Here is a 12,500-nt window from a genome sequence, read left to right as displayed (position 1 = left end):
AGTCTGAAACAACACGAACACCAAGTCTTACGCCGCCGCCACACGCGAGGAGGGACCAGCGTGGGTAAGGTAATAGGAATGCCGGGTGTGGTGTGTGTATGGATGGTGACCCTCCTTCGTTCATTACAGCAAGCAACAGTAACGCCCTCAGTACGCGGCGAAAGGCGAGGGGAGGGAAGTGATAAATGATAACTGAGTCTAGAGAGAAACGTGTGATTTTTTTCTTTTTCTTTTTTTTTTTTCTTTTTCCATGTGTTATTAATTTAGTCAATATTATTCATTCTTTTCTTGTTACATATGCAGATAACGATGTGTTATTGTTCTTGTAATATTTGTTCAGCCTCCTTTTCGTATTAAAAATGGGGATTAATGTAAATACACAAATAGATGAGAAGATATAAATATAAAGTTTTTTAACATAGTTTTAATGATATTTATTTGTCAGGTATGAAAGTAATTAAGAGGCTTTTTATGTTATTCTTGTGAGAATGGAACATAATTTTCGTGTTAAAAAGGAAAATTAAATATAGAAATCAATGAGAAGGCTGAAATTTTAAGTTTGATTTCTTTTAATTGCCAGATGAAGTTAGGGATTATTGAAGTAACTGACTGTACGTAAAGATTATTAACAACTCATGTTTAGCTAGAAAGAGAGACAAACAGACACACAGACAGACAGACAGACAGAAAGACAGACAGAGAGACAAAGAAAGAACGCAACGATTAAACAAACCTGAGTAAAACAAAAAAGATAAAAACACAAAACATTTATTTACGCAAAACAACAACAACAACAAACAACAACAACAACAACAACAACAACAAATCAAAGTAACCTCGTCTACAAACACACAAATCACACACACACTCATCCCCACTTCCTTAAGATCCCCACCATCCCTCGCCGTCAGCCTCACCCCATCCCTCATCTTTCCCCTGACAAGACAAGGTCGCCCCGCCACGTGTTGCAACCTTGCCCTGACGAAAATCTCCATTAGGGTTGCGTATATTTCCTCTTGTTGTTAATTGTGATATTTTCCCCCGTCCTTGCCTCCCAGATATTGAGTCCAGAGCAGGGAGTGTGGGAAGGGAGGGAAGGGAGGGGAGGGAGAGTGCGGAGGGCAGGGAAGGGGAGAGGAAGGAGACGTCGGGGAGTGAATGGGAAAAAACAGAAAGTGGTAAGGAAGGGATGGGAAGGAAAGGGAAAGGGAGGAAACGTGTAGAAGGAAGGGAAGGGAAGGGTTAAAGACGAAAGGGAAAACGAAAGGAGGGAATGCGGGAAAGGAAGTGAAAGGAAGAGAAAGGAAAAGGACATGGGAAGGAAGGGAAGAGGAGAGGAGGAGACATGGCGAAGAAAAGAGAGGGAAAGAGAACGAGGAATAAATTTCAGGTGGAGGGGAAAAAAGGAGGAATATTTTTGAGCGAGGAGGAAAAAAGAGGGACCAGAAATAGATTTAGAAGAGGAGGAAAAGAGGAGAGAGTAAGTTATTCGATGGAGGAGGTAAAGGAGAAAGTTTGTGTAGACTTTGAAGAAAAAAACAGGAAAGAATAGAATTGGAGGAGGAGAAAAATATAAAACCTTGAATAGATTTAGATGAAGAAAAATAGAAAAAAGGAAGAATGTATTTGATGGAGAAAGAAAAGAAGAGGACAAGAAATACGTTGGAGGAAGAGGAAAAAAAGAGAAACGTAGAATGAATCTGGAGGAAGAGGTAAAAAGAGGGGAGAAAATATTTAGAAAGAAATAAAGGAAGGAAAAATGAATGGAAGGGAAGTAAATGAAGAAAAGAAGAAAGAAAATTATTAGAAGAAAAAAAGAAGCAAAAATTAATAAAAATAAGAAAATAAATGAAAGAACAAATAGAATTCACAGAAGAAGGAAAAAGAGAATTAACAATAAATAGAAATAAGAAAAAAGGAAAAAAAGAAAGAACGAGGAATAAATCTAAGGAAAAGATAAGGAAACAAAGGAGAAAGGAGGAAAAGGAGCAAAGGTGAGCAAATTCTGATGGGAATATGTACAATGGGAATGGTGAGAGAGAGAGTGGGAACCTGGAATTTTGGTAGGAATGGCTGCTGTAGGAATCGGGAATGCGGTAGGAACGAGGTGTTTGGAATGAGTAAGTGCAGTTAGGAATGGAGGAGTGAGGAAGTGTGGCAAGGAGGAATTTTGGTGAGAGAGAGAGAGAGAGAGAGAGAGAGAGAGAGAGAGAGAGAGAGAGAGAGAGAGAGAGAGAGAGAGAGAGAGGAATGTGCTAATTATCCACGAGATTTTAAACTGTGGAATGTTGTTTTTACCACCTAACTCTCTCTCTCTCTCTCTCTCTCTCTCTCTCTCTCTCTCTCTCTCTCTCTCTCTCTCTCTCTCTCTCTCTCTCTCTCTCTCTCTGTAGTGGCAGGAGACGAGTGGGTTGTTGCTATCGGAGGTGGTGGTGGTGGTGGTGGTGGTGGTGGTGGTGGTAGTGGTGGGTTCGAAAAATATATATAAAAAAAGGAAGAATAAGAAAGTAAAGGAATAAAAAAGATGGTGAAAAAGGAAGAAAGAAAATAAAGGAAGGAAAGTAAGAAAAAAAATACCTGGAGTTATAATTTCCTTTGTTATTTAACGATTTTTTTTTATTGATGGTTTAGTGGTGGAGAATTTTTTGCTTTTGTTCTTAGTGATGTAATTATAAATACTGTTGATGCATTAAGTGTTTTTTATTAGTTTTGTTATTATCCTAAGTAGTAGTAGTAGTAGTAGTAGTAGTAGTAGTAGTAATAGTAGCAGTAGTAGCAGTAGCATGGAGAGAGAGAGAGAGAGAGAGAGAGAGAGAGAGAGAGAGAGAGAGAGAGAGAGAGAGAGAGAGAGAGAGAGAGAGAGAGAGAGAGAGAGAGATCAGAGGTAAAAGTGAGGCTGCAGCAGTGGTAAAACATGTGGATGGAATAGATTACTCACTGAAAACATGCAAGGGAGGAGGAGGAGGAGGAGGAGGAGGAGGAGGAGGAGGAGGAGGAGGAGGAGGAAGACGAAGAAGGCAGAGAAATTGGTGAAAATGGACGAATGAAGAAGAGAAAAAAAGTGAAAAGAATACTCGTATTTGATTTATTTGTCCATTTCATCCTCAAGATGGTGAAACACGAAAATGAACCACACACACCACAATGAACCACACACACACACACACCACAATGAACCACACACACCACCACAATGAACCACACACACACACACACACACACCACAATGAACCACACACACACACACCACAATGAACCACACACACACACACCACAATGAACCACACACACACACACACCACAATGAACCACACACACACACACACCACAATGAACCACACACACACACACCACAATGAACCACACACACACACACACCACAATGAACCACACACACACACACCACAATGAACCACACACACACACACCACAATGAACCACACACACACACACACACCACAATGAACCACACACACACACACCACAATGAACCACACACACACACACCACAATGAACCACACACACCACCACAATGAACCACACACACACACCACAATGAACCACACACACACACCACAATGAACCACACACACACACACACCACAATGAACCACACACACACCACCACAATGAACCACACACACACCACCACAATGAACCACACACACACACACACACACCACAATGAACCACACACACACACACACACCACAATGAATCACACACACACACACCACAATGAACCACACACACACACACACACCACAATGAACCACACACACACACACACACCACAATGAACCACACACACACACCACAATGAACCACACACACACACACACCACAATGAACCACACACACACACACACACCACAATGAACCACACACACACACACACACCACAATGAACCACACACACACACACACACACCACAATGAACCACACACACACACACACCACAATGAACCACACACACACACACCACAATGAACCACACACACACACCACACAATGAACCACACACACACACACCACAATGAACCACACACACATACACACCACCACAATGAACCACACACACACACGCCACAATGAACCACACACCTTGCCTAGATTTAAAATTCCCACACCATAAAAAAAAAAAGATACTGATAATAAAATGAAGCACTATAGTCTACAGCAAATGGACGAGTGTAATGTCATATGAATCTGTACCCCTCCCCCCCCCCCACACACAAACACACACACACACACACACACACACACATTCGTTATCATTCCCTTCTTTGTCCCACCTTGACCTCTTTGAAATTCCTGGTACTTATTTAGGTTACTGCATTCCAGACAGTACATTAAACTTGGCAAACAAACGGTGCAGTATGAACGCACCCTTTTTCTGTGTCCCATCCTGGTTGACACACACCAAAACTCAACGAATATAAACTGCCTTTGACATTTCTAAATTCGTTTTTATTAGTATATTCATTAGCCTTGGACTTTGTGAGTATCGTTCACGCTTAATATCTTTAAAATTATTACGTTATTATGGTGATGATGGAATGACTAGGAGGAAGAAGAAGAAGAAGAAGAGGTGGAGGTCGAGAAGAAGGAGGAGGAGGAGGAGGAGGAGGAGGAGGGATATGGATAGAAGAGATTGAGGAAAAGACGACGGATTTGGAGGAAGGTAAGAAAAATAGGGTGATAGAAAGGAAGAATAAAAGAGTGGAGTTGTGAGAGGGGAGGAAAAAAGAAAGAGGAAGAAATAGACGAAGAGGAAGAAGAGGTAAAATAATAAGAGGGGAGAAAAGTAAGAGGAAGAAAAGTTGTAGTACTGAAAAAAAAAAGAATAAGAGAAAGAGTAACATTATGAAAGAGAAAAAGGTGTGGGAAAGAATATCAAGAGGTACATGAAGAGGAGGAAGAGGAAGAGCAAAGTGATGGGAGGGGGGAAAAACACTCTCTTCCCAAACGGTTCCCCTTCGTTGCCCTCGAAAAGAGAGAGAGGAAATAAAAATGTCATATATTTGATGGGGAATATTACACGCCCTCACTCCTTCCCAATCTTAGGCCTACTCTCTCTCTCTCTCTCTCTCTCTCTCTCTGATGATAAGAATGGTATGTGTGTGTGTGTGTGTGTGTGTGTGACGGCAGCCAGATTAACATTTTCTCCGTTTTCTGAGTGTGGGTGATCGAGTTGTTGAAAATTCGGCAATATTATGACGGCTGTTTTCTCGTCATTATCTCTTCTTCGTCTTATTAGTTTTCATAAAGGACGTATATACTGTTTTTGTAGTTATTTTGGAGTGATCTGGGCTGATTATTGGAGCGTCATTTGCGTTCAGAGTGGAGTGGGGAGAAACAAATGAAACGGTGGTTGAAGCGAGGGAGTGCTGGCTGGAGGGAGGGAGGGAGGCGGCGGAGAGAGGTGGTAGTGCAAAGTAGTGTCGCAATTCATTATCACGAAAACAGGTCGTCGCGTTATCGTAATACTGTGTCTCTTACCGCCACGCCCACCAGGGTTTGCAGGAACACGTGTAAGCCGGAAATTATCAAGACAGTTATGGAGGATGTTAAATGTACCTTGGCAACACTGAATTGTATTATTCCGCCAACAGAAAACGTGACGTCAGAATTGCCGCCAAAGCATTTATAGGCTGCCCGCGCTGAGTGACAGTTGTGGCTGCTGCAAGTGTAATTGGCGTTTTAAAGGACAAGGGCTGTGTGGAGTGCCTCGTGCGTGCGTGTGGTGCTTGTGTGTGGCCCTTGTAATGGAGGTACCGCACCTGTGGACTGGAGTACTGGAAGAAACGCACAGACAGAAGATGGAGCCGTGTTCGTGTGTGGTAAGTGTGTTAGTTTGTTGGTGTTGCCGCTTGTTGAAGTGCGTGGCTGTGGTGCTCGTGTGGCTTTTGTTGTGCGGGTATAGTAGTGTTTGAAGTGAGTACAGGAGAAAATACAGACAGTAGGTGCACCAGCGTTTGTGTGTTAGTAGGAGTGTGTCCGCTTGTTAGGGACGGATTGTGTTATGGAGTGGATCACTAACTATGTATGTCGTGTTACAGCGAATGACCGAAAAAGGTATTGTTATGAATTGAAGGTGGCAGTAACATAACTCATTACAGGTCAGATGTTGTCTCATGTATTAGTTTTCTCTTACTATTTACAAACATGAACTAGAGAAATGCTGTTTTCATAATGCGACTTAAAGTATTAGTTTTCTCTTTTTACCAACTCAAGGTCATCATGCAATATAGCGGTGAAATACTACGAATTGATATAGTGACGTTGTTTTCGAGACTAATGATCGTTTTATTAAATACCATTCCGTACTTTCCTGTCCTAACAAGCATTTGCCTCCTTCCCTCCCCGTCCCTCCACCCTGTATTCGTCTCCACCTCCCTCCATGCTTTGATCAATTGGCTTGTTTTGGAGATAAGGATCACTACTTCACTAAATACCATTCTCTCCTTCCCTCCTTTCCTCCGCTAACAAGCCTTTGCCTCCTTCCCTCCTTCAATGGTTCCTTCGGCCCTCCCCCTCAGTGCCCCTGTCACCTTCTTCACCTCCTTACATGTTTTGATAATACGACTTATACTGGAGATAGAGGATCATCACATAATGTACATATTATTCCCTGCTTTCCTACACTAACGCTTTTGTTTCTTCAGTCTATATTTCTACTCTCACCCCTCCCCCCTATAGAATAACCTCCAGTTCCCTCCCACCCCTATGACCACTTTCACTTCCCTCCCACCCTTCTATGGAATCCTCCCTTCCCTTCCACTCCACCCTATGAAATCCTCCACTTCTCTATCTCCCCCAAAGTGACCAGTTCCACCTTCCCTCTTCCTTTCCTCCATCCACGACTTTTCCCTCCCACAACCCCTCCTCAGCTTATTGCCACGTGTCGCCCCCACAACTTTCCTCCCCAGCCACTCGCCACGTGCCTCTCCACTCCCCTCGAGGCGCCAAGGGTAATTCCGCTATTCCCCGTCCATTCTGCGCCATAATGAATACGAGAATGGTGCGGAAATACGTTTGCGTAACATTTTCTTTGAATAATATGTTGCTGGGAATATGTGATGTTGCAACGTTTATACTCTCTCTCTCTCTCTCTCTCTCTCTCTCTCTCTCTCTCTCTCTCTCTCTCTCTCTCTCTCTCTCTCTCTCTCTCTCTCTCTCTCTCTCTCTCTCTCTCTCTAACGTCCTTAATTAACGTGGATTTCTATGTGTCTGTGTGCGTGTGTGTGTGCTTGCGTATACGTCCGCGTGTGGGTGGGTGTGTGACTGTGCGTGAGTGCGTGCGTGTGTGCAGTGAAGCCAATGACATGCACACACGTAAATTAGACATGAGATTGGCAGGCCATTACATCAACAGTGACGGCGCTAATGAGAGCATAACTGCCCCGTCATGTAGCTTAATGTCATGAATAAACACCGCTGGCAGACACCAAGAGATAATAATAATAATAATAATAATAATAATAATAATAATAATCACTTACGTTATCCATCTATCTTTGACGCGCGAATTGTTACTTCCTCGTTTATTTATTTTTTCTACTTATTTATTTATTTACGAATCTGCAAGTAACAAGGATATTTTTTTTGTTTTCTTTACGTTTTCTTTCCTTTTTCCTTTTTTTCTTAAGTTTACCAGGGAGCAGAATAGAAAATGAGAGAGCGACGGCGAGTGTGGACAAAGAAAACGGAAGCATGGTGGTGGTACTAGTCGTGACGAAGGAAAGAGAATGGGAGTTGGGTGCCGCAGAGAGAGAGAGAGAGAGAGAGAGAGAGGGAGGCAGAAACAGAGGCGGCGTGAATGAGACAAACGAAAAATAAGGGAAAAAAATAAGAGTGAAAAAAAAAGTGAGAGGAGAGAAGAGGCAAGGCATGAATGGGAGACAGAAATACGAGGGCGGGGTAGTTGAGAAAAGATGAGTTTTAATGATATGGAATGAAAGATTGTGGAAATGAAAATACTACTGAATATGAATGGTTGTTGCTCTCTCTCTCTCTCTCTCGTTTGTGAAAAAGATGAAAAATGAGAGAGAGAGAGAGAGAGAGAGAGAGAGAGAGAGAGAGAGAGAGAGAGAGAGAGAGAGAGAGAGAGAGAGAGAGAGAGAGAGAATCCCTTTATATCAATTAGCAATGCATGATGCAAGTACTAAAGAATTTAATTAACTTCCTTTTTCTGTCTTCTCTTGTTGACATCTTGGGTACGTGAGGTTCTTGTTTGCGTGCTTCCTTTGTCCTCTTCTTTGTCATTCTGTTCCCTTCTTATCTGTTTCTTTGCATCTTTTTTTTTCTTGTATCTTTTAAATTCATCCCGGTTCATTTACATACTTTTTGCTCCTTTTCCTTTTTTTCTTCCGTTTCCTTCTCTCTCTCTCTCTCTCTCTCTCTCTCTCTCTCTCTCTCTCTCTCTCTCTCTCTCTCTCTCTCTCTCTCTCTCTCTCTCTCTCTCTCTCTCTCTCTCTCTCTCTCTCTCTCTCTCTCTCTCTCTCCCATAAGCAGTAAGCGAGGTGAAGGATCAAGCAAGATTACACACACACACACACACACACACACACACACACACACACACACACACACACACACACACACACACACACACACAGAGAGAGAGAGAGAGAGAGAGAGAGAGAGAGAGAGAGAGAAACAATAAACTGGAGTAAAAGAAATAACAAAAAAAAAAATAATAATAATGAAAAAATCCACCGAAAATTTTCCAGTGATCACGGAAGACACCGCCGTGACAGATACAGCGGGAAAAATACTGGAAAAATGCTGAGGGGGCCGGACGGGACGCTGGGACTGTTGAGGGAGGGAGGGAAGGAAGGGAGGGAGGCAGGGAGAAGGGAACTAAATATAATCTGAAGTGTAAGATTCATGTCTCGCAGTCTTCCCTTTAGCAACTTGAACATCGTATTGTGAAACTCTTCTGCGCTGCATCTTCACTGTATTCAAAAGGCTGTAGCTGAAGTTACACGGGTTTTAAATTGAGGTGGCCTTTGATGGTTCTTGTGTGAGATTAATATGATTTCTACGTTATTAACGGGAGAAATGCTCTTGAGAACGCGGCTAATCGTCTCTGTGGCCTTTGGAAATAGCTGTGTCGAGAGTAAAATGTTTCAGAATGCCAGCCTTATTTCCTTGCCGCTTTCAACTCACGACAAACACAGGGAAGGTTTACGCCCAAAAATTTCTCAGGAGTTGGTTTGAACTTGCGTTGCGTTCCCGAAGACACTCCTGGTCATAAAGGACATCAGATCTATAGGTCCCTCACTGTCACTTCCTCCACTTCTCTTCCTCCTCTTCCTATTTTCCCTTTCCTAACCTCACCTCACACCCATAGCCTCTCAGTAGACATAAAATCCTTTCCTTTCCTTTCCTATCCCTATATATTCCTCAGTGACACTTAAACCTCAGTCATCTGTCTTTTCTTACTTATTTTCCTTCCTCTTGTATCTTTATATATCCCTTCATTCATACTTAACACCACTGTCTTCTTTATTTCGTTCTTTGTTTCTTTCTTTCCCTTCCTTTTCTCTCCCTACACATTCCATTATTCACACTTAACATGCATCTCCTCTCTTATCCCTTCCCTTCCATCCCTAACCCTCAGTCACACTCCGCTATCATCACACCTTGAAAAAAACAAAAAAACATGCACATCACCATTCCACACTACGTACACAGACTAGAAGACCCTTTTACCAGACCTAACCCTTGCTGCGTGTAAAGGAGGACGGCGTTATCTTCAAACCAACGGGGAGAATAATGCCCCACTAAGAATGTAGTCTGCCAGGGTCTCTAAGTTGGCGCCCCCGAAAAGAGAAAGAAGTGGTGAGAGATAGAGGGAGGGAGAGAAAGGGTGGACAGGGAGAGAAAGGGTGGACGAGATTCTGCTTTCAGTTCCAGAGTTTGCTTCCTTTCGTTTCATAAGTCTGTGTGAAAGTTACTGTTTGTTTTTTTGTCTCTTATCTCTTTGGTTTTTGGTTTCTCTCTAGTGCCTTTCTGGTCTCTGTGTGGTCTCTCTCTATCTGATCGCTTTGTCTGTCTTTCTCTAACACACACATACACTCACACACATACACACACACACACACACTCACACACATACACACATCCATCCATCTATAGTTAGTTTATTGGCAACACATACTGGAGAAACGAAAAAATCAGTTGTCAGTACGCATTTTGTCCAACAAGGGAAGATATTTAAATAACGCCCTTATATTCACATCTTCCACACACACACTCGTATTCTGACACCTCTGCTGCCACACATCCCTTACAAACAGCCACACAGCCAGACAGATAAACAGCAAGTGCTCAGTCCCTTTCCTCACCTTCCCTCTCCTTCCTTCACCCTTCCCTCCTCTTCCCTCTCCCTTCCCCTCTCTCACCTTCCCTTCCCTTGTCCCTCGTACTTCCCTCCTGCTCTCTTCTCACTCTGCAATGGCAAAATCTTAAAAGGTCCCTCACAATCAGGTCCCCATCTACTCTTCCCCTTGACACCCGACACTACCTCTCGTTCCCTTTGAAGCTCTAAACCCCTTAATTGAAGCTCCCCGATTCCCTCTGTTCTTCCCCTTCCCTCTCTCTCTCTCTCTCTCTCTCTCTCTCTCTCTCTCTCTCTCTCTCTCTCTCTCTCTCTCTCTCTCTGTTCGTTCGTTCCTTTGTTCGCTGCTTGCTTACTTGTTTGCTTCCTTCCTTCCTTCCTTCCTTCCTTCCTTCCTTCCTTCCTTCCTTCCTTCCTTCCTTCCTTCCTTCCTTCCTTATTTTCTTTCTTTTCCTTCGTTTCCTTCCTTATTTTCATTTTTCCTTCGTTTCCTTCCTTCCTTCCTTATTTTCTTTCTTCTTTTCCTTCGTTTCCTTCCTTCCTTCCTTCCTTCCTTCCTTCCTGTTTGTCAGTCAGTCAGTCAGTCAGTCAGTCAGTCAGTCAGTCAATCAGTCAGTCAATCAATCAATCAATTTCTCTCTCTCTCTCTCTCTCTCTCTCTCTCTCTCTCTCTCTCTCTCTCTCTCTCTCTCTCTCTCTCTCTCTCTCTCTCTCTCTCTCTCTCTCTCTCTCTCTCCCTCCCTCCCTCATCGCGCTGAACATTGCAATTAATCCTACTGGTATGAGAGAGAGAGAGAGAGAGAGAGAGAGAGAGAGAGAGAGAGAGAGAGAGAGAGAGAGAGAGAGAGAGAGAGAGAGAAGGAAATAAAATGCAAAGGAAGGAATAAGAGCAGAGAAAGGAAAAAAAATATCAAGGCAAAAAAGAAATAAAAAATGAAATGAAGAACGTAGGCAAGAGTAAAGAAATAAGATACAAAGAGAGGAACAGAGAAGAGCAAATGAAAGAAGTTAATAAGGAGGAAGGAAAGATGAGAGGAATTAGAAGAGGAGGAGGAGGAGGAGGAAGGGGAGAAACGAGGGAAGTGGGAAATGAGGACGAGAAACAAACAGAAGAAATAAAATATGGCGTGAAGAAATGGTAGGAAGGGTGAGAGAGAGAGAGAGAGAGAGAGAGAGAGAGAGAGAGAGAGAGAGAGAGAGAGAGAGAGAGAGAGAGAGAGAGAGAGAGAGTTGGTAAATGAGACAGCTGTGAGTTACCTTATCCCGTCTCTCTCTGTCTCTCTCTCTCTCTCTCTCTCTCTCTCTCTCTCTCTCTCTCTCTCTCTCTCTCTCTCTCAACCTTGTTATTTTGTTTGTCGTGTTAATTAGTTTTTCTTTATTTATATTCTGTGCTTTCCTCCTTTCTTCTCTCTTATTATAATTTTTTTTCCTTCTTTTTTTCCTTCTTGACTTTTCTTTCGTCCTTTCTGATTAGTTTACATATTTGTTCCTTCCTTCTTTCCTTCCTTCCCGTCTCTCTCTCTCTCTCTCTCTCTCTCTCTCTCTCTCTCTCTCTCTCTCTCTCTCTCTCTCTCTCTCTCTCTCTCTCTCTCTCTCCCTCCGCATGCTGATTAAACGATTTCTCCTTGATAACTTTTTTTCCTCCATCTTCCGCCAGTCAGTCAGTCAGTCAGTCAGTCAGTCAGTCAGTCAGTCAGTCGTATTTTTATTCTTTATTTTTTTCTCACTATTTTTTTTTTCACTGCAACAAATAATTCAGAGCCTTCCATATTTTATCTCTGTCCGTGTGTGAATTATTATTTCTATTCGCTTACTCAATCTATTTTTGTGGTAGCAATTTAACTTTTTCTTCTGTACTCCTCCTCCTCCTCCTCCTCCTCCTCCTCCTCCTCCTCCTCCTCCTCCTCCTCCTCCTCCTCCTCCCCTGGGATGAAACGGTCACTTCTACTTAATAAAGTTTTCTACTCGAGATGACTCCTCCTCCTCCTCCTCCTCCTCCTCCTCCTCCTCCTCCTCCTCCTCCTCCTCCTCCTCCTCCTCTTTCTGCAGGTAACTTTGTTCCGTGTGTGTGTGTGTGTGTGTGTGTGTGTGTGTGTGTGTGTGTGTGTGTGAGAGAGAGAGAGAGAGAGAGAGAGAGAGAGAGAGAGAGA

At 43.0% G+C, this 12,500-nt stretch overlaps 1 long non-coding RNA gene across 1 annotated transcript in view; it reads left to right on the top strand.

The window, feature by feature from the left end:
• Window positions 1-5,537: 5,537 nt before the first annotated feature.
• The window catches only part of LOC135104132 (uncharacterized), a 126,315-nt gene continuing 119,352 nt past the window's right edge, over window positions 5,538-12,500 (top strand). The window contains exon 1 of the long non-coding RNA XR_010270313.1: window positions 5,538-5,845. This is a non-coding gene — a long non-coding RNA (uncharacterized LOC135104132). The remainder of the gene's footprint in view (window positions 5,846-12,500) is intronic.

This window comes from Scylla paramamosain, chromosome 10 (genome assembly GCF_035594125.1).
Source record: "Scylla paramamosain isolate STU-SP2022 chromosome 10, ASM3559412v1, whole genome shotgun sequence".
Classification (NCBI taxonomy): Eukaryota; Metazoa; Arthropoda; class Malacostraca; order Decapoda; family Portunidae; genus Scylla; species Scylla paramamosain.
This window is presented reverse-complemented; position numbering and strand designations above follow the sequence as displayed.